The following is a 23,512-nucleotide window of genomic DNA, read 5'->3' on the forward strand; positions in this document are numbered from 1 at the left end:
TATTATAAATTTTCAAATATACATAATCAAGATTTTACTTGTACAGAAAGCAAGATTCAAGAGGTAAAGGAAAACCATCCAGAACTAAGTTATACAAATTCAAAGGAAAAATTTCCTAATTTAAATCCAGCTCAAGTCCTCTTATAGGATCCAAAATTAAATTTAAATGGAATTAAAGCAATTTATTTATTAAGGAAAAAACAGTTATAGGTTAATCTGTGCTAAGGGCAGTTATCTATCCTTCACTGAGCATTCTCCAACCTCGACAGAGGCAGGAATGTTGTCAGTTGTGAGGTCTGAAAGAAAACAAATGTATGTGATTTATAATGAATTATACATTTACAAGGGAATCGAAGAAAAGAGGTAGCACCCAAGGCTGTAATACCAGGTCTTAACTAAAGAAATTCTTTCCTGGCCAGGTCAGGAAAAATTTGAACTTTCAAACCTAAGAACTCTTTGTGCTTATTTTTAAAGTATAATTTCAAAAGCCATGTTTTATCTAAGGTAAGGGCGACTGAAAGAAGCAAGGTAGCCCTCCCCACCCCCACGTAGCCTATCAGAAGTCTCTAATAAGGCTGATAACGTCCAGTGGGTCTTGAATCACTTTTGGTCCTTAACAGGAAGATAGTAAACCTGTATAAGTGGAGGTATAGAGGACTCGGGTATTTCCAATATTATATTCTTATTCCTGTTGTGAACTCTCTAATTGTTTATAGATGTTTGAGTATCGTAATATTCCAGCTATTGGTGGTTATTGTGTTTGTTATTTATATTTTGGAAAATTTACGAATAAAATAAATTTTAAAAAAAATCTAAAAACAATCCACAAAGAGCGTGTACAGTCACAAGTGACCCACGGGTTAGACAAGGTTAGACATATATTTCTTACATCCTGATGCATATGTATACCAGTGACATGAACGAGGGCATGTAGAGACGGTTGGAGTCTGTTTCTTTACTCACAGATTAATATGAATGACTATTCAGCAAGCAGTTTTCGCTTGGAAGTGAGAAGCTTAAATTGGCTGCTCTGATAACTCAAAATAGAAATTCTCACTTGGGAAAAGCTAATGTTGTACTTTGCTGGTTTGATTAAAATGACTTGCGTAGAAGAAGATTTGCCCGACAAAATGCATCTGTTCTTTCATTATCTAACCAATAGACTGGGAAATTACTTGCTGGACCTTCCATTGGGTCAAAAGGTAGCAGAGATGGAAATATGACTGAAGAAGACGGATATAATTTTAAGAATTGACTACTTAAATATAGCATAATAAAGCTGCTCTGAATGCCAGTGTTTGCCTTTGCAATCACGATGCTGCCTCCCTTTACAAAACTACAGTTTTAAGTGCCATCGGTTAAGGAGCGAGACTGCAATATTAATTTGATTTTATGTTGGAGGCACAAAACCAGTGAAGCAAAATCCAACGCGGGCGGTAAAAGAGCACAAGGAACAGTAGGGTTGGCAACAAAATGGAAGAGGCCAGCGGCGTCCACCGTGCTCCTTTATTAGAAAACCTTGAAACACTCGCTTCAACCCAAATTGTGTTTTGGCCCTGAGGGAACAAGGACAATCTTTAAATCCACAAAACAGAGTGTCGCTGCAGGAGAATTCAGCTTGGAACAGAACTGCTACTCTAGACAAACGGGGTGTGAAATAATGTCAGAGATGCCAAGGTAAAACCGTTCCTGTTCTGCCAAGACTTTTTCCTTTTTTTTTTTTTTTTTTTTTGTATTTATTTTCAAACTGTTTATTAAATTTTTCAATAATAACATACAAGAGCATCACAAACATATACAGTGCAGGAAAAGCAGTGAAAACGTTAACATATATCAGGAAAATTGTCCATAATCGCATAAATGGAATACAGATATGTTACTGGAAACAACATTTACGGAACAGAGAAAAACACAAGAAAGGCACAGGTGGTGTAGAGAATATACAATAACTCCCCCCCTCACTCCCAACTCCCTCCCCAGCCCACCCCCCTACCCGAACCAACTCCCCCCCAAAAAAAAAAAACAAAACAAAGGGAACGGAAAGAGGGGGGAAGCAACATTATGCAAGGCTAATAACAGACAAACTTCAAGCCAACAAAATTGGAAAGGCCTAGACAGTATAGACCAGGGGTCTCAAAGTCCCTCCTTGAGGGCCACAATCCAGTCGGTTTTCAGGATTTCCCAAATGAATATGCATAAGATCTATGTGCATGCACTGCTTTCAATGCATATTCATTGGGGAAATCCTGAAAACCCGACTGGATTGCGGCCCTCAAAGAGGGACTTTGAGATACCTGGTATAGACCAAGATACCGTACAAACAGAGCCCTGTACTCTGATGAGCCCTGAGAAGAAATGCAAGGCCTCTCCCCTGCCCAACACCCTCCCCAAAAAAAAAAAAAAGAAGACAGGAGGTCCATATCCAGGGAGGGGCAATCCCGAGCCCCCACGTCCACTGCTCAGAGCAAATGGACACAGTCATAGAAACATAATCAATATTCTGCTTGCAACCTTTTGGAATGCTCTCGCCCCTCCCATGGGTTGAACGCTATGGCCCAGATCCTCTATATGGGGCTGAAATCGGCGGCCGTCTAAAAAGTGGCTGCCGATCGCACGTCAATCACGCGGCAGCGCCGGATACCTGGAAAGATGGGCACTGGAAATGGAGGCCAGGGTTTTCCAGGCCTACATTTCTGGCGCCCATCTTTGTCGTGAATTGCGCCAATGTGGGTGCTTTAGGCCGCTTAACGCCACTTCCGGCGTTGGCCACGCCCACAGTGGCATTAGGCAGCCTAAAGCGCCTATGGAGGAGCGATTCCAGCACAGATATTTTAGGCGCTTAAACATTTTTTTTTTTTTACTGTTTTAAACAGCGTTTCTTAAATTGGGCACCATTTAGACGCCGTTTGTAGAATTTTCCCCCTATGTGATTTAGGCAGCCAGTGTTTTAGAATAGCTTGCGACCACAAGGTGCAGGTGATCGAGGCAAACAGCGTGCAAGAATTTAAGAGCAAATGGGATGCCCATGTGGGATCCCTTAGAGGGTTAAGCCAAGGGAACCTGTCACCAGGAGTGGGATCCCTAGGATAGTAGACTTGGGGGTGGGTCAGTAGAGTGGGCAGACCTGATGGGCTATGGCCCTTATCTGCCGTCATCTTCTATGTTTCTATGTTCAGTGTCTAAATTCTTATGTCCAAAGTCTCTGAACACACTAATTCACTCTTTGGTTATTTCAAAAATTGATTACTGTAATGCCCTATTTAAGGGATTGGCTCAAAAGGAAATTAGGTGTCTGCAGATCGTCCAGAATGCTTCTATTAAACTTATTATATAAGCCAAGAAATTTGATCATGTGACTCCTTTACTTAAAAAAGCCCATTGGCTTCCAGTTGCTCGTCGTATAATGTACAAATTAAGTCTACTCACCTTTAAATCTCTGACATTCAAAACCCCAGCTTTTATTTATAAAGTTTTGATTCCTTATAGTTCATCTAGATTACTGAGGTCGAATGACCAATAGTTATTGGTCATTCCCTCTCTTAAAATTATTAACACACGGTGGCAATCTATCTTTTCCGTTACAGCTCCTCAAACATGGAATGCCCTTCCAATTTGGAAAAATTTAAGAGCCGACTCAAGGGTTTTCATTTTAAAGATGCATTCAATGACTAAATGAATTGCTTATGGCCCTCATTTTATCTTTATCTTTATATCTTTTGATAGTTTTCTCTTTCCCTTTCCTATTGTTTTTAACTTAATTGTTTTTCTTTATAATCAGATTGTATTTCTTTCCTAGCCTTTCCTTGTGTTTTATTATGTTTGTATAAGTTGGTTTTTTATGATGTTTAGTAGATTTAGTTTCTTTTGTTAGTTACGTTTGTTTCCCCTAACTCTGTAATTTTTATCGATTTGAACATCGCCTAGAATTTGGAATAGGCGATTAATCAAATTCCATAATAAACTTGAAACAATCAACCAGAGTTCATTGATACTCTTCCCTACAGTCCTTCTAAATCGCTTCGTTCAACGTCACAGAATCTTCTTGTCGTACCATCATTAAAAGCAATCAACACGTTGAGATCTAACAGTTTCGCCGCCACTGCACCCTCTCTTTGGAATTCGCTGCCTAATCATTTACGCATCGAATCCTTATTAAATCAATTTAAATCAAAATGAAAAACATTCTTGTTCCAGGACGCTTTTGGACAATAAATTTCCTTTTAAGGACCAAAACAAAGCTTTATAGCTTTTTCCCCTCACCTATTGTTTTTTCCCCTTTTACTATGCTCTTTTCCTCAAAGATTGTAGTTCTAGCCCAGGGGTCTCAAAGTCCCTCCTTGAGGGCCGCAATCCAGTCGGGTTTTCAAGATTTCCCCAATGAATATGCATGAGATCTATGCGCATGCACTGCTTTCAATGCATATTCATTGGGGATATCCTGAAAACCCGAATGGATTGCGGCCCTCAAGGAGGGACTTTGAGACCCCTGTTCTAGCCCTTTTTCCCCATTTGTGTGAAGTATGGTCATATGTTTTATTATGCGTTTTATTAACCTACCCTGGTCTTGTTTAGTACTTCTAATTTGAATTTGTTTTTATGGAATTCTTTGCATTGTACCCCACCTAGAAATTTGATTAAGCGGTATAAAATTTTTTTAAAATAAACTTGAAACTTGCACATCTTGGAAGCACGTTCAAATTCAGCTGCCATATATAGAATTCAGAGGACTGAGTGGGGACAGTGGTATAGCGAGGGTGAGTTTCAAGTTTCAAGTTTAATTCAATATTTGATTAATCGCCTATCGTAACTACTAAGCGATTTACATTTACAGAAAATACATAATAAAAATTAACAATAATATAATAAAATCTAAAAATCAATTTAAAACAAACTAGACAAATTTGGACAGGAAACATTGGGAAAGAGGGGGAAGAAATACAATTTATAATAGGAAAGGAGGGATCAATAAGGGTAAATACACAGAATGGATGGGAAAACAAAATATATATATAGCTGACTGAAGTGAAAGGGAGTTGTAAAGAGTAATTGGTAATTCAATTAAGGATTAAAAGCGTCTATAAAAAGAAAACTCTTAAGTTGGCTTTTGAATTTGTCGAGGTTTTTCTCCTCCCTTAAATAAAGTGGGAGAGAATTCCATGTTTGAGAGATGCCCTTCCCCTGTCCTCTTCTCCACCCCACCCCTACCTCCATATGCTCCTTCCCTGCCCCTTCCTGCCGTGCGTGCGTGCTGCCTCCCTTCCCTATCCCCCCCCCCCCCCAGTAGCTCTGTAACATTCCTGGCACGAGCAGCAACCCCCAAGCTGCAGTCACGCCAGCGTGGGCTCTTCCTCCGATGTCACTTCCTAGGCGTGGGTCCAGGAAGTGACATCGGAGGAAGAGCCGACGCTGGCCTGACAGCAGGCGGGGGGGGGGGTTTGCTGCTCGCGCCAGGAACGTTACAGAGGTATGGGGAAGGGAAGCGGCACGCACGTGTGGCAGTGGGAGGCGGGGAAGGAGTGGGGGAGGGGCAGAGAGGAGGACGGGCTCCTGCGCCCTCATCAAGACAGCGCCCGGCGCAGACCACCCCTCCCCTACCTACACCACTGAGTGGGGACAGTTTTCAGATCGAGGATTTATGTGTCACCAGTACTATTTACCCATATAAACAGCTTTTGAAAATGGTCTTTTTAAAGGTTCAGCAATGAAAATATAAACATCGTGTTTTAATGTGGAGAAATTGTAGTGGGCAGGGTACGACCAGTCTCCTTTTCGTTTCTCCGTTTAAAAAAATCTGTAACGGGAGATGCCACCGAACAGTTCCCTTTCTCTGAGATTAGAGAGAGTTTTAGGGGCAGACAAGAGTTAATAAAACAGCAGAAGTGCATCACGGCAAAGCACTGAAATAGTTCAGGCACTGCAGTATCGCAGCATCACATAGCAACGAGGCAGGGCTGCCAGCAAAGCTCTGTGTCTGCAAGGGAGCCTCGGACGAGGTGCTGTGGCGGGTGAGAATGGCAGGAGCCCCCCCCCCCCGTCCGTCATTGCTCTGTGTGTTCGATGTCTGGCTGCGATTTGCAACTTTGTTTTGCCCGTCTTTGGTGGTTTAAAGGCATTTTGCACGTAGGCGAATTTGAAGGTTAATGTGCAAGTCTCTGGCCGAGGCAGGCACTTTGATCCCGTGGCGCTGCAGAGGACGGGAGGTGTAAGCTCCTGCCACATTGAGTTGAGATCGATAAGGTTGTGGTTGGGTTGAGTGGCTAATTTTCCAGGTTTCTATGATGCGTGATGAGAACCTGGTTGCCTGGCAGATGCTTTAACATTTCTGATGACTGAAAATCTTCAGCGTGCCTCAAACTCATCAACTTGTGTATTAGACAAATGCCAAATATAAAATTTTTTTCTCTCTCTCCATGTACATATAGATATATATAGGTATAGATGCATGCCATGCTCTTTGCCTCTGGATGTGGAGCTTTGATTTTTGCAGTCGCCGTCCTTTGCCTCCAAATCAGTTGCCCTGCCGCTGAGCTAAAATTGGCCGCACTAGAAAGGGAGCCTTATCTACTTAGTATGGTTGTTGGTTTCCCTTTGCTTGTCTCTTCATTTTGGCCAGGAGGCCCTTCCCTGTCTTTCCTGCCACCTAACAGTATGTATATACCACACTGACCCCTCCTCAACTGCAAAGCTTTGTGAACTGAGGACAGCAGAAAATGTTATATATTACAGGTTTTCATGACAAGTTATCTCAAACTGCATCGTGTCCTTAATCATTGTTTTTTTAACCTTATCAAGCCAGCTGTAACCCAGTTAGGAGGGTCGGTTACTGGCCGCTGTAGAGCTAAAGTTTTTTTATAACAACTCTTTGCCGAGGGTTTGCAAATGTAAAATATTAAATGGTTAACTGAATAGTTTTGAACCTTGCTGTCTAACCATTTAATAGATTTATTCTCCTTGCAACAACAGGATTTGAGACCTGAATCCCCCCTGAAGGAGAGTGTGGTGGAGATTGGTGTTATTTGGTACAGGGATGGGAGGGGTGACAAGAAGAGGAGTGGTCTGGTTCTGGTGCTTCTTTGCTGTGGCCCCAGTGGCAGGACCTGGGGCTGCATCAGGGCCTTTACTGTCGTCGTCATGGTACTGATACAACACTGCCAGGCCACACACAGTCTCCAGCAGCTGCTGCTTCCTCCCCTCTTGCCGGGCCCTGCCGCATAGCTGCCACTTCACCATCAGGCTCAGGTTTCAGCACTGCGCTGCCCCTGTACCCGCCTGTTTTCTGCTATATGCTTCTTTAATGATTGAACTGTTCACTGATAGAATTTCAGTATTTACACGAACAGTTTTTTTTTGTTTTTTTCAAATAATTTTTATTAGCGAATGCAACACAGAGAGTACAGAAATCCAACAGTATAAGGACACAAGGTCTCTTGATTCCACATTTTTTTCTTTTTGCTTTTACCCTTTTCTACTTTTGCTGTTTTTCTAGTCTCTTGTTCTCTTTTTTTTCTCTTTCTCTCGTTCTTCCTGCTTAGGAACAGTTTTTAAACAACGTTCACATCCCTGAGGTTACAGTATAGCCCAGAAGGTCTCTACAGACAGATTTCCTAGGCCCGCACAGAAAGCGGGGTTTTCAACGGTGGTCCTCAAGGGCTACCCCGGTCTGCTTTTCCGGATACCGCTCATGAATATTCATGTGTTAGATTTGCATAATGTACGCAGTTCTATCATAGGTAGATCCTGAAAACCAGACCATTTACTAAGGTGTTCTGGCGTTTTTAGCGCACGCAGGATGTTACCGCGCTAGAACTAACGGCAGCTCAAAGCTGGCGTTAAGGTCTAGCGCACGGGGCTATTCAGCATGCGTTAATGCCCTAACGCAGCTTAGTAAAAGGAGCCCTTAGTGCCCTTGAGGAGCAGATTATAAAAGGGGTCACGTAACCCCTGCCCCCTACAGGTTTTGATGACAATTTTTACCAATGTTATTATTTATATACCGCCTTTTGATGGAGGCTGTCCAATCAGTTTTATGTTCAGGTACTCGAGCATTTTTTTTTTTTTTTTTAACCGTTATTCCTCTGTTGTAGAGTATTCAGAAGGACTTTGGAAAGTAAACAGATTTGCATTTGATATGTTTTTGAGGGTGGGCGAAGCTATCCGGCCCTACGCGCTCTCCAATCAAGAGCCCTTTGAATGTGTATCTGGCAGAATATTGTTTGAGCATTTCTTTCAAGTAGCAAGGTCATTGTTATGGGATTTTATTTCGGTTTTACACTCCTCCCTCCGTATTCGCTGGGGTTAGGGGGAGGAGCTGACCCGCGAATACGGAAAAACCGTGAATAACTTTTTACATAATATAACTTAAGGGCTCCTTTTACGAAGCCGCGTTAGCGACTTTTAATCACGCGTTAACCCCTGTGCTAGCCGGAAAACTACCGCCTGCTCAAGAGGAGACGGTAGCGGCTAGCACGGCTGGCAGTATAGCACGTGCTATTACACGCATTAAACCGCTAACGCGCCTTCATAAAAGGAGCCTTAAGTTTATTTTTCTATACTGCCTCAATCAAAAGAATTCTAGGTGGTTTACACAAGAGGAAAACTACAACCAGCGAAATACAAAATATTAATGGTAAAAATACAGCATATTAACTAAAAAGGAAATAAAAATATTTATGTTAATACAGTAAAATTATTATGTTAAGAATAAGACCTCAAATTAAGAGATAAATTTATCAAATAGTACTTGTTATTCGCGGGTTTTTTTTTTTGTTAAAACCCTCGGGAATATGATGAAATCGTGAATAAAAAAAAGTCAGCACGACCTACCAATGCCAATCTCTATCTCCAGAGGCCGGTGTCATCCCTTCCTGTCGATGCCAAACCCCAATCCCCAAGGGGTCCCTGGACCTCCGAGCTTACCGCCGCTTTCCAGAGAGGCGGCTTGGGGTGTGAGGAACAGCCAGGGCCTCGCTCCTCCTCTTCCACAACTTCCCACCCACATTCCAGTACTGCTTCTCTCTCGCTCTCGGATGACCTCGGCCGCCGCCTCCAGCCTGGGATACGTGACGTGAGCGTGCAATGTCAACGCCATGGGCCGCACTGCGGCTGCCGAACCGGTTCGGGAATCGGGAAATGGCGGTGGACTCTGGGGGAACTGTGCCCTCCTCCCCTTTCTTTCTGTCTCCCTGCCCCACCTTTATTTCTGTATGTTTGTCTTTCTCTCGTCATGCCCCCTTTCTTTCTTTCTGTCTCCCTGACTTTCTCTCTCCATGTCCTTGCTGTCTGTCTCCCTGTCTTTCTCTCTCCATGCTCCCTTTCTGTCTGTCTCCCTGTCTGTCTTTCTGTCTCCCTGCCCTCCCCCAAGCCACCGCCGCTGCCATCGGGGAACAGGCCACCACCGGCGCCATCAGGCAACAGGCTGCCGCATAAAGAGGACACTGAAGCGCCGGGCCAACCAACCTTCCCCACCCAACGTCAATTCTAATGTTGGAGAGGAAGTTTCAGGCCAGCCAGGCAGCGATTGGCAGGCCCAGAACTTCCTCTCCGATGTCAGAATTGACGTCAAGTGAGGAACGTTGGTCGGCCCGGTGCTTCAGCGTCCTCTTTACAGGGTCGGGAAGCAGATAGAATGGAAGGCAACGCAAGTCTATCACTGAGCCCGGAATGGGCTCTGCGATCGACTCACGTTGCCTTCGCGATCGACCTTTTGGGCACCCCTGATCTAAATCATTGTAGTGGTTATTTTTTATACAACCTCACAAACTAAAGGCTCACAGCCTATCTCATACAGTCATGTGAAAAAATTAAGACACCCCATGAAATATTCAGTTCTTTCTTAAGAAATGTTCACATATCAATGTCAAATCTTTTTTTTTATTTATCTCTGGAAAAGAAAGTGATGTAAAGCAGGTAAACAACAAAAATTTTCCTTGATTTACTCATGAAACAAAAGATAATCCACAAAAAGACAATGGCGTGTTTTTGGTATGGTTGGTCCTCAATTTTGGAACACCCGTCCAGACAATGTTTGTCAAATTTCTTCTTTTTTTCCTGTTCCGTGTTTGAAGGCTCACTTTTTTTCAAAAGGCTTTTAAAAATCAGTGATAGGGTGTTGCCATCTTTGTTGTATTATTTATTCGTCGATATTTAAAGAGTGTTATTGTGTCGATTTTGCTTATTAATTAGGGTTTTATTTTGAGAAAGTTTAATGGAGAAACTTTTAAGTGTCATGGTAGGGTTTGTAATTGGAAGAACTATGTACAGTGGCATCATGACTTCAGGTTTCCTGTTGAAGCTTCGTCAACAGGAAACCTGAAGTCATGATGCCACTGTACAGAGCCATGGTGAGACCACATCTGGAATACTGTGTTCAATTCTGGAGGCCACATTACCGTAAGGATGTGCTCAGAGTTGAATCGGTTCAGCGGATGGCCACCAGGATGGTCTCGGGGCTAAAGGGTCTCCCGTACGAAGAAAGACTGAGCAAATTGCAGCTCTACACTCTCGAGGAGCGTAGGGAGAGGGGAGACATGATTGAGACATTTAAGTACATCACGGGACGGGTAGAGGTGGAAGATGATATCTTTCTTCTCAGGGGACCCTCGACCACAAGAGGACATCCGCTCAAGCTCAGGGGAGGGAAGTTTCATGGAGACACCAGGAAATACTTCTTCACGGAGAGAGTGATTGAGCATTGGAACGAGCTTCCAGTGCAGGTGGTCGAGGCACGCAGCATCTCAGACTTCAAGAATAAATGGGATACCTATGTGGGATCCCTACGAGGTCATGCCAAGGGTTAGGGTCACTAGGACTGAATGAGCGGGTCAGTAGAGTGACAGTATAATTACAATTATTCTTTAGGGGGTCAGTAGATTTAAGAGGGTGGGTAAATAGTGTGGGCAGACTTGATGGGCTATGGCCCTTATCTGCCGTCATCTTTCTATGTTTCTATGTTTCTATCGTTTAAATTTTCCTTTCTGGTGGGCAAACTTTGCTCCAGCTATAGATATGAAAGGATGAACGCTGATAGTTTGGGGCATGGCAATATTTTTAAATTGGTTTGGGGCCCGTTGACATCTTATATTACCTCACTATAGTAGGTATTTGATTGAATCAGTTTTTGTTTATTTTCGTACACATCCAGGGAAGAGTGGGGGGTTATTTCTGTCATAAGTTGATCTTTGAATATTTATACTTGGGATGGATATGACTAATTTGAATAGGGTAAGGTTACCGGGGGAATCTATGCTTATCCCAGGACAAGCAGGCAGCATATTCTTTACGCATGGGTGACGTCACCGACGGAGCCCTCGGTACGGACCTTTTTAACTAGAAAGTTCTAGTTGGCCGCACCGCGCGTGCGCGAGTGCCTTCCCGCCCGACGGAGGAGTGCGTGGTCCCCAGTTTCTTCGTTTCCGCGGAGCGAAGAAGACGTGTGTTTTTTCAACGGTCGTTGAAATTCTCTTTATAGGGTAAGGTTACTGGGGGAATCTATGCTTCTGTGTTTTATTAAATAATCATTGGGTGGGTGGGTGGGTGGGAGAAAATGGTTGGTTATGTATATTTGTAAGTTAAATGTGCTTATTTTGCTTAATATATGTGATATGTTTGGAAAATCAATAAAGAATTTTAAAAAAAAAAGGGTTCATAGACAAAATCGCGTGAGACAATGGCGCGCCGACAACTGAGCGCAGACAACTGAGCGCAAGGTTGACGGCGCGCCGAAGAAAAGCACTATTTTAAAGGGTTCCGACGGGGGGTGTTGGTGGGGAACCCCCCTATTTTACTTAACAGACATCGCGCTGGTGTTGTGGGGGGTTTGGGGGGGTTGTAACCCCCCCTCATTATACTTGAAACCGAACTTTTTGCCTGTTTTTTAGGGAAAAAGTTCAGTTTTAAGTATAATGTGGGGGGTTACAACCCCCCCACAATGCCAGCGCAATGTCTGCTAAGTAAAGTGGGGGGGGGTTCCCCCCACACCTCCCGTCGGAGCCCTTTAAAATAGTGCTTTTCTTCAGCGCGCCGTCAACCTTGCGCTCAGTTGTCTGGGCTCAGTTGCCGGCGCGCCGTTGTCTCGCGCGATTTAGTCCCGTCACCAAAAAAAAGAAATGGTAATTAAATGATGCTATTTGGGTTTTTGCCAGGTACAGTACTTGTGACTTGGATTGGCCTTCGTGAAGACGTTCTATTGGGCTAGATGGACCATTGGTCGGACCCATTAAGGCTAGTCTTATGTTCTTATGAAAAACTGACCTAATGGAATGGCCTCTATGTCTGCTTAGGTACCATGAGATTTGATAGACAACTGCTCTGCTATGGTTCATAGACAACGTCGCGAAAGACAAAAGCGCGCGCCGACAATTGAGCGCAGAGCGGAGGCGCGCGCCTCACCAAATTACAGTTTTTAGGGGCTCCGACGGGGGGTTTTGTTGGGGAACCCCCCCCAGTTTACTTAATAGACATCGCGCCGGCGTTATGGGGGGGTTTGGGGGGTTGTAACCCTCCACATTTTACTGTAAACTGAACTTTTTCCCTAAACACAGGGAAAAAGTTAAGTTTTCGGTAAAATGTGGGGGGTTACAATCCCCCACACCCCCCCACGACGCCCCCACAACGCGGCACGATGTCTATTAAGTAAAGTGGGGGGGTTCCCCCCCCCCACGCCCACCCCGTCGGAGCTCTAAAAACAGTAATTTAGAGCGGCGTGTGCCTCCGCGCTGCGCTCAATTGTCTGGGCGCGCTTTTGACCTGACACCCTCTGCTATAGTAGGTGCCATTTAGAGATTCCGGCCCTTGATGCAGACTTTACAGTTAATTGTGTTGACTTAAATTCGGAAGATGAATTTTTCCACTCAGTCTCTCCTCTACTCTAGTTTCTCTTGGTTCAGATCTTACAAGCTGAATATTCCAGGGTGAAATAGCAGCCTAGCACTTGAGATAGTTAATCTTCCGTGACCAGCTGCAGAGTTGAATACGGCTTGTCGGCACCAAAGACTTCTATTTGTTTATGTATTCAGTTTTCTATACTGTTCCCCCGGGGGATCTCGGAATGGTTTTACATTAATTTATTCAGGTACTCTAGCATTTTTCCCGTGGGCTCACAATCTGTCTAATGTACCTGGGGGCAATGGGGGGAATGCACCAGGAAGGGGAAGGCCCGCCATTTTGTGGAGCGAAGCCTCCTGGCCGGATGGAGTAAGCATCCTTCCAGCTGACCTATAAGAAAAAGGTATGGGAGGGGGGAGATCCAGATGGGCTTGGGGCTGTCGGGGTGGAGGCAAATTTTCAGAGGGTTCCGGCAGGAGGAAATTGGCATCCCTCCTGCTGATGATCTTCCAGGGATGGGGGGTGTTTCTGGCAGAAGGGACTGGGCATCCCTCCTGATGTTGATCTTCGGAGGAGGGGGGTTTCTGGCAGGGGGGATTGGGCATCCCTCCTGCTGATGATCTTCCAGGGATGGGGGGTGTTTCTGGCAGAAGGGACAGAGCATCCCTCCTGATGTTGATCTTCGGAGGAGGGGGGTTTCTGGCAGGGGGGATTGGGCATCCCTCCTGCTGATGATCTTCCAGGGATGGGGGGTGTTTCTGGCAGAAGGGACTGGGCATCCCTCCTGATGTTGATCTTCGGAGGAGGGGGGTTTCTGGCAGGGGGGATTGGGCATCCCTCCTGCTGATGATCTTCCAGGGATGGGGGGTGTTTCTGGCAGAAGGGACTGAGCATCCCTCCTGATGTTGATCTTCGGAGGAGGGGGGTTTCTGGCAGGGGGGATTGGGCATCCCTCCTGCTGATGATCTTCCAGGGATGGGGGGTGTTTCTGGCAGAAGGGACTGAGCATCCCTCCTGATGTTGATCTTCGGAGGAGGGGGGTTTCTGGCAGGGGGGATTGGGCATCCCTCCTGCTGATGATCTTCCAGGGATGGGGGGTGTTTCTGGCAGAAGGGACTGAGCATCCCTCCTGATGTTGATCTTCGGAGGAGGGGGGTTTCTGGCAGGGGGGATTGGGCATCCCTTCTGCTGGTGATCTTTGGGCGATTGTGGCAGGAGGGATTGGGCACTCCTCCTGCTGTGGACATTCGGGAGAGACTTCAGGGAGGTTCCAGCAGGAGGGACTGTGCATCCCTGCTGCCAGCCAACTTTTCAGGGGATGCTGCAGCAGGGAGAGTCCCTTGCCACCATCAGTTCAGCGGCCGCGTCTATTTGAAATGTAGGCCAGCATTTTGCTGTGGAACGTATTGCCAGAGGATGTGGTGAGAGTGGTTAAAGTAGCTGGTTTTAAGAAAGGTTTGGACAATTTCCTGGATGAAAAGTCCATAGTCTGTTATTAAGCATGGGGGAAGCCACTGCTTGCCCTGGATCGGTAGCATGGAATGTTGCTACTATTTGGGGGTTCCGGAATCTTGCTATACTTTGAGATTCTGCATGGAATCTTTGATACTTTTTGGTTCTAGAATGTTGCTACTCTTTGGGTTTTGGCCAAGTACTAGGGACCTGGATTGGCCACCATGAGAACAGGCTTGATGGACCATTGGTCTGACCCAGTAAGGTTATTCTTATGTTCTTAAATATATGAAGAGAATGTAATTGAAGAAATGAACGAATAGATCGAATTTGACGAAGGAAAAAAAAAAAAATTTAAAAAGAGGAAGAAATCACTATCACTTTTGTATTATTATCTTTGTATGCATTCATGCTTATTGTGTCATGCCTGTTCCTCTTATTGCCTATTCAATAAAAATAATATTAAAAAAAAAAAAAAGAAATATCGATCCTGACACCTAAGATTTTAGTTGTTGTAGAAAATGTTAAAGGAATATCTTTCATATTAAAGTTTAAAGATTTTGTAGGTGGAGTCCTTGAAGAGAAAAGCATTATTGCAGTTTTTTGGGGGAATTTACTTTCAATTTATTATGCTGTGACCAAGAAGGCATTTTTCAGAAATGCTTCCAAATTAATTTGAAAATTGCTCTCCCATTCTGAGTTATTAGATTTCACAAAGTAAAAACCTGGACACGTTGTCCCGCCCCCTAGCCCCGCCCCACACAAACCTCTTAAGCGCAAGCCTGTGTTTGGAAGGACCTCTGAGCGCGCGCGGATGCGACTCAAAAATGTCGTTAGCATGCACGCATGCGTGTGATATCATTGCATCATATCCAGACACAGCCCCGAGCCAAAAACCCAGACAAACTCCTTACAGGTTAGAAAGATGTCTGGATGCCTGGACTGTCCTCTAAAAAGACCCAAGGACGCAATGCAGGGGCCCAAGGAACTAATGAAGCTAAAGAGCGGAAAAAGGAGGCAACAGCCGGAGCCAGAGGGACATCCAAAAATGGGGAAGCAGACTGAAGACGAGATAGACACTCCACAGGAGGAAAATGAGGACGAAACAGACACACCACAGGAGGAGGATGAGCGGAACGAGGTTCGGGGACTGGCAGCCCATGAGGAGGTCGGCAGGAGCACCAAACCACGAGGAAAACACTAATGCTAGGAGCCTAAGAACTAAAATGGGAGAGCTAGAGGTGGTGACGGGACTAAATCGCGCGAGACAACGGCACGCCGACAACTGAGCGCAGACAACTGAGCGCAAGGTTGATGGCGCGCCGAAGAAAAGCACTATTTTAAAGGGCTCCGACGGGGGGTGTGTGTGTGGGGGGGAACCCCCCCCACTTTACTTAACAGACATTGCGCTGGCGTTGTGGGGGGTTTGGGGGGTTGTAACCCCCCACATTATACTTAAAACTGAACTTTTTCCCTAAAAAACAGGCAAAAAGTTCGGTTTCAAGTATAATGAGGGGGGTTACAACCCCCCAAACCCCCCCAACGCCAGCGCGATGTCTGTTAAGTAAAATAGGGGGGTTCCCCACCAACACCCCCCGTCGGAACTCTTTAAAATAGTGCTTTTCTTGGGCACACCGTCAACCTTGCGCTCAGTTGTCGGTGCGCCGTTGTCTCGCGCGATTTTGTCTATGAACCGCTAGCCAGTAAGGAGGACCTAGACATAATTGGAATCACAAAAACATGGTGGTCTGAAGAAAACAAATGGGATGTGGTCCTACCTGGGTACAAACTCTATAGGAGGGACAGGACACACAAGAAAGGTGGAGGAATAGCGCTATATATAAAGGACACCATTCAGTCAAACAGGATGGAAACAACAGTAAGGGCGGACGGCTTGGAATCACTATGGGTTAAGCTGACAGGAGAAAATGGAGCAGACATAAAATTGGGACTGTACTATCACCCACCAGGGCAACCGGAAGCAAACGACCAGGACCTGGAGGCTGAATTGAGGCAGGTATGCAAAGGCGGAAGTGTGGTGGTAATGGGGGATTTCAACTACCCTGGAATAGACTGGAGCATTGGACACTCAAGTTGCACAAGAGAAACAAAATTCCTGAAGGCGGTGAGGGACTGTTTCATGGAACAGCTAGTCACGGAACCAACACGAGGAGATGCAACTCTTGACCTAGTCCTCACCGGGCTAGGAGGACCCGCAAAGGAGGTGGTAGTGCTAGCGCCACTAGGAAACAGCGATCACAACATGATCCAGTACAAGCTAAAAATAGGAACATCAAAGGTGAAAAGAACCAGAACGACAGCACTCAATTTCAGAAAAGGAAATTACGAGGAAATGAGGAAAATGGTGGGAAAGAAGCTCAGCAACAGCGCAGGAAAAATGGAGACCGTAGAGGAAGCATGGGCCCTACTCAAGGGCACAGTGCACGAAGCACAAAACCTGTATGTGCCCAGGTTTAGGAAAGGGTGCAAAAAAAATCGCACAAAAAACCCGGCGTGGATAACAAATGCAGTGAAAAAGGCGATAAGTGACAATAAAACATCTTTCAGAAAATGGAAAAAGGACCAAACAAAAGAAAACCAGAAGGAGCACAAAAGGCACCAAAAAGACTGTCACCGAATGGTCAGGAAAGCGAAAAGAGAATATGAGGAGAGACTGGCAGGGGAAGCAAGAAACTTCAAACCATTCTTCAGGTATGTGAAGAGGAAACAACCAGCCAGGGAGGAAGTGGGACCGTTGGACGATGGAGACAGGAAGGGAGTGGTAAAGGAGGAAAAAGAGATAGCTGACAGGTTAAACAAGTTCTTCTCGTCAGTCTTCACGAGAGAAGACACATCCAATATCCCAGAACCCGAGGAGATCATAAACGGAGTCCATGATGAAAAGCTGGTCCAACTAGAGGTAAGCAAAGAGGATGTCAGCCGACAGATAGACAGACTGAAGAGCGACAAATCACCAGGTCCGGACGGCATCCACCCAAGGGTACTAAAAGAGCTGAGAAACGAAATAGCAGAAACACTTCGCCAAATATGTAACCTATCCATAAAAACTGGGGAGATCCCAGAGTACTGGAAAATAGCAAATGTCATGCCCATCTTTAAGAAGGGATCAAGGGGGGACCCGGGAAACTACAGGCCGGTGAGCTTGACCTCGGTCCCAGGAAAAATGATGGAAGCACTGGTCAAGGACACAATCTGCGAACACATAGAAAGCAAGGGACAACTGAAGACGAGCCAGCATGGCTTCTGCAAGGGAAGGTCATGCCTCACGAACTTACTGTACTTCTTTGAAGGAATAAATAGCCAGATGGATAAGGGGGAATCCATAGACATCATTTACCTTGACTTCCAAAAAGCCTTCGACAAGGTACCTCACGAACGGCTACTTAAGAAGCTGTGGAGCCATGGGGTGCAAGGGGATGTCCACCGATGGATCAAACACTGGCTGGCAGGCAGGAAACAGAGGGTTGGAGTAAAGGGCTATTACTCAGAATGGCAATGGGTCACGAGCGGAGTTCCGCAGGGGTCGGTGCTGGGACCGCTCCTGTTCAATATATTTATCAACGACCTGGAGACGGGGACGAAATGTGAGGTTATTAAATTTGCTGATGACACCAAACTCTGCAGCAGGGTTAGAAACACGGAAGACTGTGAAGACCTGCAAAGGGACCTAACGAGACTGGAAAACTGGGCAAAAAAGTGGCAAATGAGTTTTAACATAGAGAAATGCAAGGTCATGCATGTAGGGAAAAAGAACCCGATGTTCAGCTACAAAATGGGGGGATCATTGCTAGGGGTGAGCAACCTTGAAAGAGATCTGGGGGTGTTGGTGGACTCAACATTGAAAGCATCGGCACAGTGTGCGACAGCCTCAAAGAAAGTGAACAGAATGTTGGGTATCATTAAAAAGGGTATCACAGCCAGGACGAAGGAAGTCATCATGCCGCTGTATTGTGCAATGGTGCGCCCACATCTGGAATACTGTGTCCAGTACTGGTCGCCGCACCTCAAGAAGGACATGGCAGTACTTGAGGGGGGGTCCAGAGAAGAGCGACTTTTCATACACTGACAGGTTGAAAATGCTGGGGCTGTTCTCCCTGGAAAAGCAGAGACTTAGAGGAGACATGATAGAAACCTTCAAAATCCTGAAGGGCATAGAGAAGGTAGACAGGGACAGATTCTTCAGACTGTGGGGAACCACAGGTACTAGGGGTCATTCAGAGAAACTGAAAGGGGACAAGTTTAAAACAAATGCTAGGAAGTTCTTTTTTACCCAGAGGGTGGTGGACACATGGAACGCACTTCCAGAGGTTGTGATAGGCCAGAGCACAGTACAGGGGTTCAAGGAAGGTTTAGATAGATTCCTAAAGGATAAGGGGATTGAGGGGTACAGATAGAAGTAGAGGTAGGTTATAGAAATGGTCAGGAAACACTTCACAGGTCATAGATCTGATGGGCCGCCGCGGGAGCGGACCGCTGGGCGCGATGGACCTCTGGTCTGACCCAGTGGAGGCAACTTCTTATGTTCTTAAATCTGGACATCTGGTAACCCTGATCCTGACCAATGTATCAAAACAATACAAAGGAAAAAAGTAACCCACGGGCAAGCTACGGAGACAAGACAAAGGCGTGGGGAAGGGACACTGATCAGACCACAGTGGGGACAAACACATTTCTTTATAATGTAGAATCTCAGTTAAAAATTCACACAAGTATACATTTAAATAAAACAAAATGCCACAGGCATGTAAAGTCCTTTGTAAGAGAGCATATACTGGACCCTAACACGGTCCGTGTTTCAGCCACAAGGGCCTTCCTCAGGGGTGTAAAAGCTTTCCAGTAGGTGGCGCCAAACTGAATTAACTTGCAAAAAAAAACCCCACGCTGAGGTTCCTGCTGCCTAATGCAATCTCGAAAGTGTAATCACAGTTTCAAGAGAAACGCTGTGACAGCCAGGAACGCTGATCCTGAGGCAACAAGTCGCAAAGTTCATAGGCACTTGTGCAAGCATAGACCACTGCACTGTTCATTCAAACTATTTCATTACACTTGCACTGCCATAGATGAGATTTGACGTTGCTGTGTCAAACCTCTCCACACCCACATATATTTTAAGAAAGAATTTTAATTATGCACGCAAGCAGTTGTTATAGCGTGCAGTTAAGTAAGTGGTCAGTTTTTTAAAGAGATCGAGCTGGCTAATTCAGAGCCTTTGAAAATTTGGCAGACCGAGTGGCAAACGTTACCCTCCTAAGTTTTACTTGGCAGCAAAATTTAGGTAGTCAGTTGTAAAAATTTTATGTGGGTGGCCCAGAGGTAGCTTTAGGTGGGGGAAGAGAGCTGGTTGGTTCCAATTTTCAATACTTGTCACCTGATTTGGTCGGCCAAGCCTAGGCGTTACAATAGCAGGTCAAAATTTGGTCAGCCTCTCTCTCTCTCTCGCTCTTGACTGTAATTTAAACAATGTACTTGCTGCCTGACCTCCTTCCCTCCATACTGTAACTTAAGATGAAAAATAGCCAATCTCCCTTGTATTCCTCATGGCTGGCATGGGTATTAGAGAATGACACGGTGACAAAATTCATCACCGTCCCCGCGGATATCCGCGGGAAACCATCTTCATGTCATTCTTTAAGGAGAGAGGGAAGAATCAGAGTATAATTGGGCACAACCACTGACCCACAAGCTTTGCTTTGAATAATGCTGATGTAGAAGGACTGAGGTTGAAATAGACACTAGAAAATGACATGGGATTATTTCCCGCGGTTATCCACGGGGACAGGGACGGTGATGAATTTTGTCACCGTGTCATTCTCTAATGGGTATTTGATCATTTTGGGAGAGAGAAAAAAAAAAAAGAATCTCTTCTGCTGTCAAAAATGGAATATATGGGGATCTACTCCAAATGCTGTATTCAAAAGGATGATTTTCCCTCCTTCCTCCTACCTCCTAGAGACACAGAAAAACACTTTAAACACAGAGGATAAAATGGTATATTCCATGCAACTTAAAATTCATCTTGCTATATAATTATCATGCATAATTTTGGTTTGGTTTATGCATAATGCGTGTGGTTATATCGGGGAATTGAGAAAATATTCTCTTCTAGTGCTTTTCAATCAACCCAACTGATAGGATTCAGAAAGTGGAGGAAGGCAAATTCTGTGGGCTCGGCACCAACCCTGGATCCGTTGTGCAATTAGCATTTTTCCCCCCCCCCTTTACTACTGCCACTATTAATTATTTCTATAGTGCTACCAGCCTTGCTGTTTAACCATTTAATATACTTATTCCCCTTGCAACAACAGGATTTGAGACCTGAACCCCCCTGAAAGAGAGTGTGGTGGAGATTGGTGCTATTTGGTACAGGGATAGGTAGGGGGGTGACGAGAAGAGGCCTGGTCTGGTTCTGGTGCTTCTTTGCTGTGGCCCCAGTGGCTGCACTGAATCACAAAGAGTAAGAAAACAGTCCCTGCTCCAAAGAGCTTACAATCTAAACAGACAAACAGGATGTCATGGATACAGTTAAGGGGGACGATTAATCAGTGGGCTGGGTTGGAGGACAGAGGAGTAAGCTTATGGATTGAAGGCTATATCAAAAAGGTGGGTTTTCAGTCTGCTTTTAAACAAGGGAAGGGGCTTGACAGACAAACTCGGGTAATTTATTCCTGGCATAGGGGGCAGCTAGATGAAAGGAAGAAAGTCTGGAATTGGCAGTGGAGGAGAAGGGTAACGCTAAGAGTGACTTATCTGAGGAACGGAGTTCTCTGGGAGGTGGATAAGGAGAGAGAAGTGAGGAGAGATATTGAGGGGCAGCAGAATGAACACACTTGGTAGGTCAGCAATAAGATCTTGAACTGTATGCGATGGCAGATAGGAAGCCAGTGAAGTGACTTAAGGAGAGGGGTGACATGAGCGTAGCGAGGTTGGTAGAAGATGAGTCGCGCAGCAAAGTTTTGCACAGATTGCAAGGGGGAGAGGGATACCAGTTAGGAGTAGACTGTAGTAATCTAAGCGTGAGGTTACGAGAGCTTAGACAAGGGTCCGGGTGTGCTCAGAGAGGAAGGGGTGAATTTTGGCGATATTGAAGAGATAGAAGCGACAGGTCCTAGCAGTTTGTTGGATGTACCTAGAAAATGAGAGGTCAGAATCGAAGACCACTCCAAGGTTGCGAGCAGAGGAGACTGGAACAATGACAGGATTATTTACAGAGATGGAGAAAGGAGGAGCAGAGGGTTTAGAAGGAAAGAGGAGCAGCTCAGTCTTGGACATATTTAGTTTCAGATGACCTTTACAAATAAAGGTGTTTTCCCTAGATAAGAATAGCACTGCATTCTAATGGCATAATCCCCTAGGGCAGGGGTGTCCAATGTCGGTCCTCGAGGGCCGCAGTCCAGTCGGGTTTTCAAGATTTCCCCAATGAATATTCATGAGATCTATTTGCATGCACTGCTTTCATTGTATGCTAATAGATCTCATGCATATTCATTGAGGAAATCCTGAAAACCCGACTTGATTGCGGCCCTCGAGGACCGACATTGGACACCCCTGCCCTAGGGCATTTCAACTTGATTAGCTTTGAGTCCTCCAAGTTAAAGCCTCTCATCAGGGGACGCATGTAACATTTTCCCCATTGAGGCAAATGGGGGAAAACCCTCTGCAGTGGTGGCCTCAAATATTTTGAATTGAAACAAACATCTGACGTGCCCGGTTCTGAGGCAGTACCGTAGAGCATCCCAGAGCACATTGCAGGGTTTCAAGGAAGGTTTAGATAAGTTCCTAAAAGATAAGGGGATTGAGGGTTACAGATAAAAAGAAGAGGTAGGTTACAGAAATGGACAGGAACCACATCACAGGTCATAGACCTGATGGGCCGCCACGGGAGCGGACCGCTGGGCACGATGGACCTCTGGTCTGACCCAGTGGTGGCAACTTCTTATGTTCTTATCCCAAATCTCAGACTTGACCCTCATATCTTTACAAATTAGGATTGTCCGCACTTGTCCTGTGCTTGATTAAGTTTTTATTATTTTTCTCTGTCTGGCCACTACCACGTGTCTGTGACATGTCATCCTATTACCAGAATTGTTTTACTGAGTGGCAATATGTCCCCCTCCCCCTCCCCCTTAACTAAAGGCAACTATGCAGTCTTTACGGGAATGCTGCAGTTTGGAAATTTGGTATTTTTGATGGTAACGTTGGGATATCCATACCAGAACGGAAGAAGATGCAATTTATTTAGATTAAGGGGGGAATTCATCAATAGACTCTAAACGATTTAACGTGCACTAAACACTAAGGGGTCCTTATACGAAACCGCGTCAGCGGCTTTATCGCACGTGACTTCTTATCACGCGCTAACCTCCGCGCTAGCCGAAAAACCACCGCCTGCTCAAGAGGAGGTGGTAGCGGCTAGTGCGGCCGGCAGTTTTTCGCGCGCTATTACGCTTGTTAAACCGCTAACGCGGCTTCGTAAAAGGAGTCCTAAGACGCCCGTAGGAATATTCAGAATTCAGAATCCTAGTGCAATCCCTCATACTGAGTCAGCTTGACTACTGCAACATCGCCTATCTAGCAATCTCACAAAAGAATATGAGACGTCTCCAAATAATGCAAAATGCTGCGGTCAGACTTATCTTCGGGCTGAAGAAATTTGACCACGTGACGCCCAGCTGCACTGGCTACCAACGGAAGCCCGAGTAAGGTTTAAATTTGCCTGCCTCTGCTTCAAAGTACTATACGGCCTGACCCCCCAAGTACATAACGGACCTTTTCGCATTTTCTAATAACAAACTCGAGAGAAACACACCCCCAAAACTCATTTCCCCTCCAGTTAGAGGCTGCAAAATGAACAAACACCACGAACACCTTCTCTCTCACCAAGCAGCCCGATGGGGCAAAGACCTAGACCAACTGCTTTCGCCCACGACATACGGGGAATTCAGGAAACGCCTAAAAACATACCTGTTCCAGAAAGACCTAAACAATTGACCCGCTCTCCCTCTCCCTCCCCCCTCCCTATTCCACCTGAACTTACAGCACTGTTATAAATATAATCTGTTATCTTCATCTTATCGTAACTTTACGTTGCTATTTATCCCCAACAGGTCCTGTCGGACATCACCGACTAAAATGTACATATTACATTTTCGCTCAGCAAATTGTATTTCTATACTATTGCCTCCTGAGGTCTCTGATCTCTGTATTTCCTCTGAATATC

At 45.3% G+C, this 23,512-nt stretch overlaps 1 protein-coding gene across 2 annotated transcripts in view; it reads left to right on the forward strand.

Moving 5' to 3' along the window:
- ELMO2 (engulfment and cell motility 2) overlaps positions 1 to 23,512 on the forward strand; it is a 123,052-nt gene that overhangs the window by 16,162 nt on the left and 83,378 nt on the right. The window contains exon 1 of one of the 2 annotated variants that reach the window (XM_033963881.1): positions 5,945 to 6,005. The exons of the other annotated variant lie outside the window; for it this stretch is intronic. The gene's annotated coding sequence lies outside the window, so the exon portion shown is untranslated. Of the gene's footprint in view, positions 1 to 5,944; positions 6,006 to 23,512 lie in introns of those variants that run through there. 2 annotated transcript variants of the gene reach the window in all.

This window comes from Geotrypetes seraphini, chromosome 11 (assembly GCF_902459505.1).
Source record: "Geotrypetes seraphini chromosome 11, aGeoSer1.1, whole genome shotgun sequence".
Lineage (NCBI taxonomy): Eukaryota > Metazoa > Chordata > Amphibia > Gymnophiona > Dermophiidae > Geotrypetes > Geotrypetes seraphini.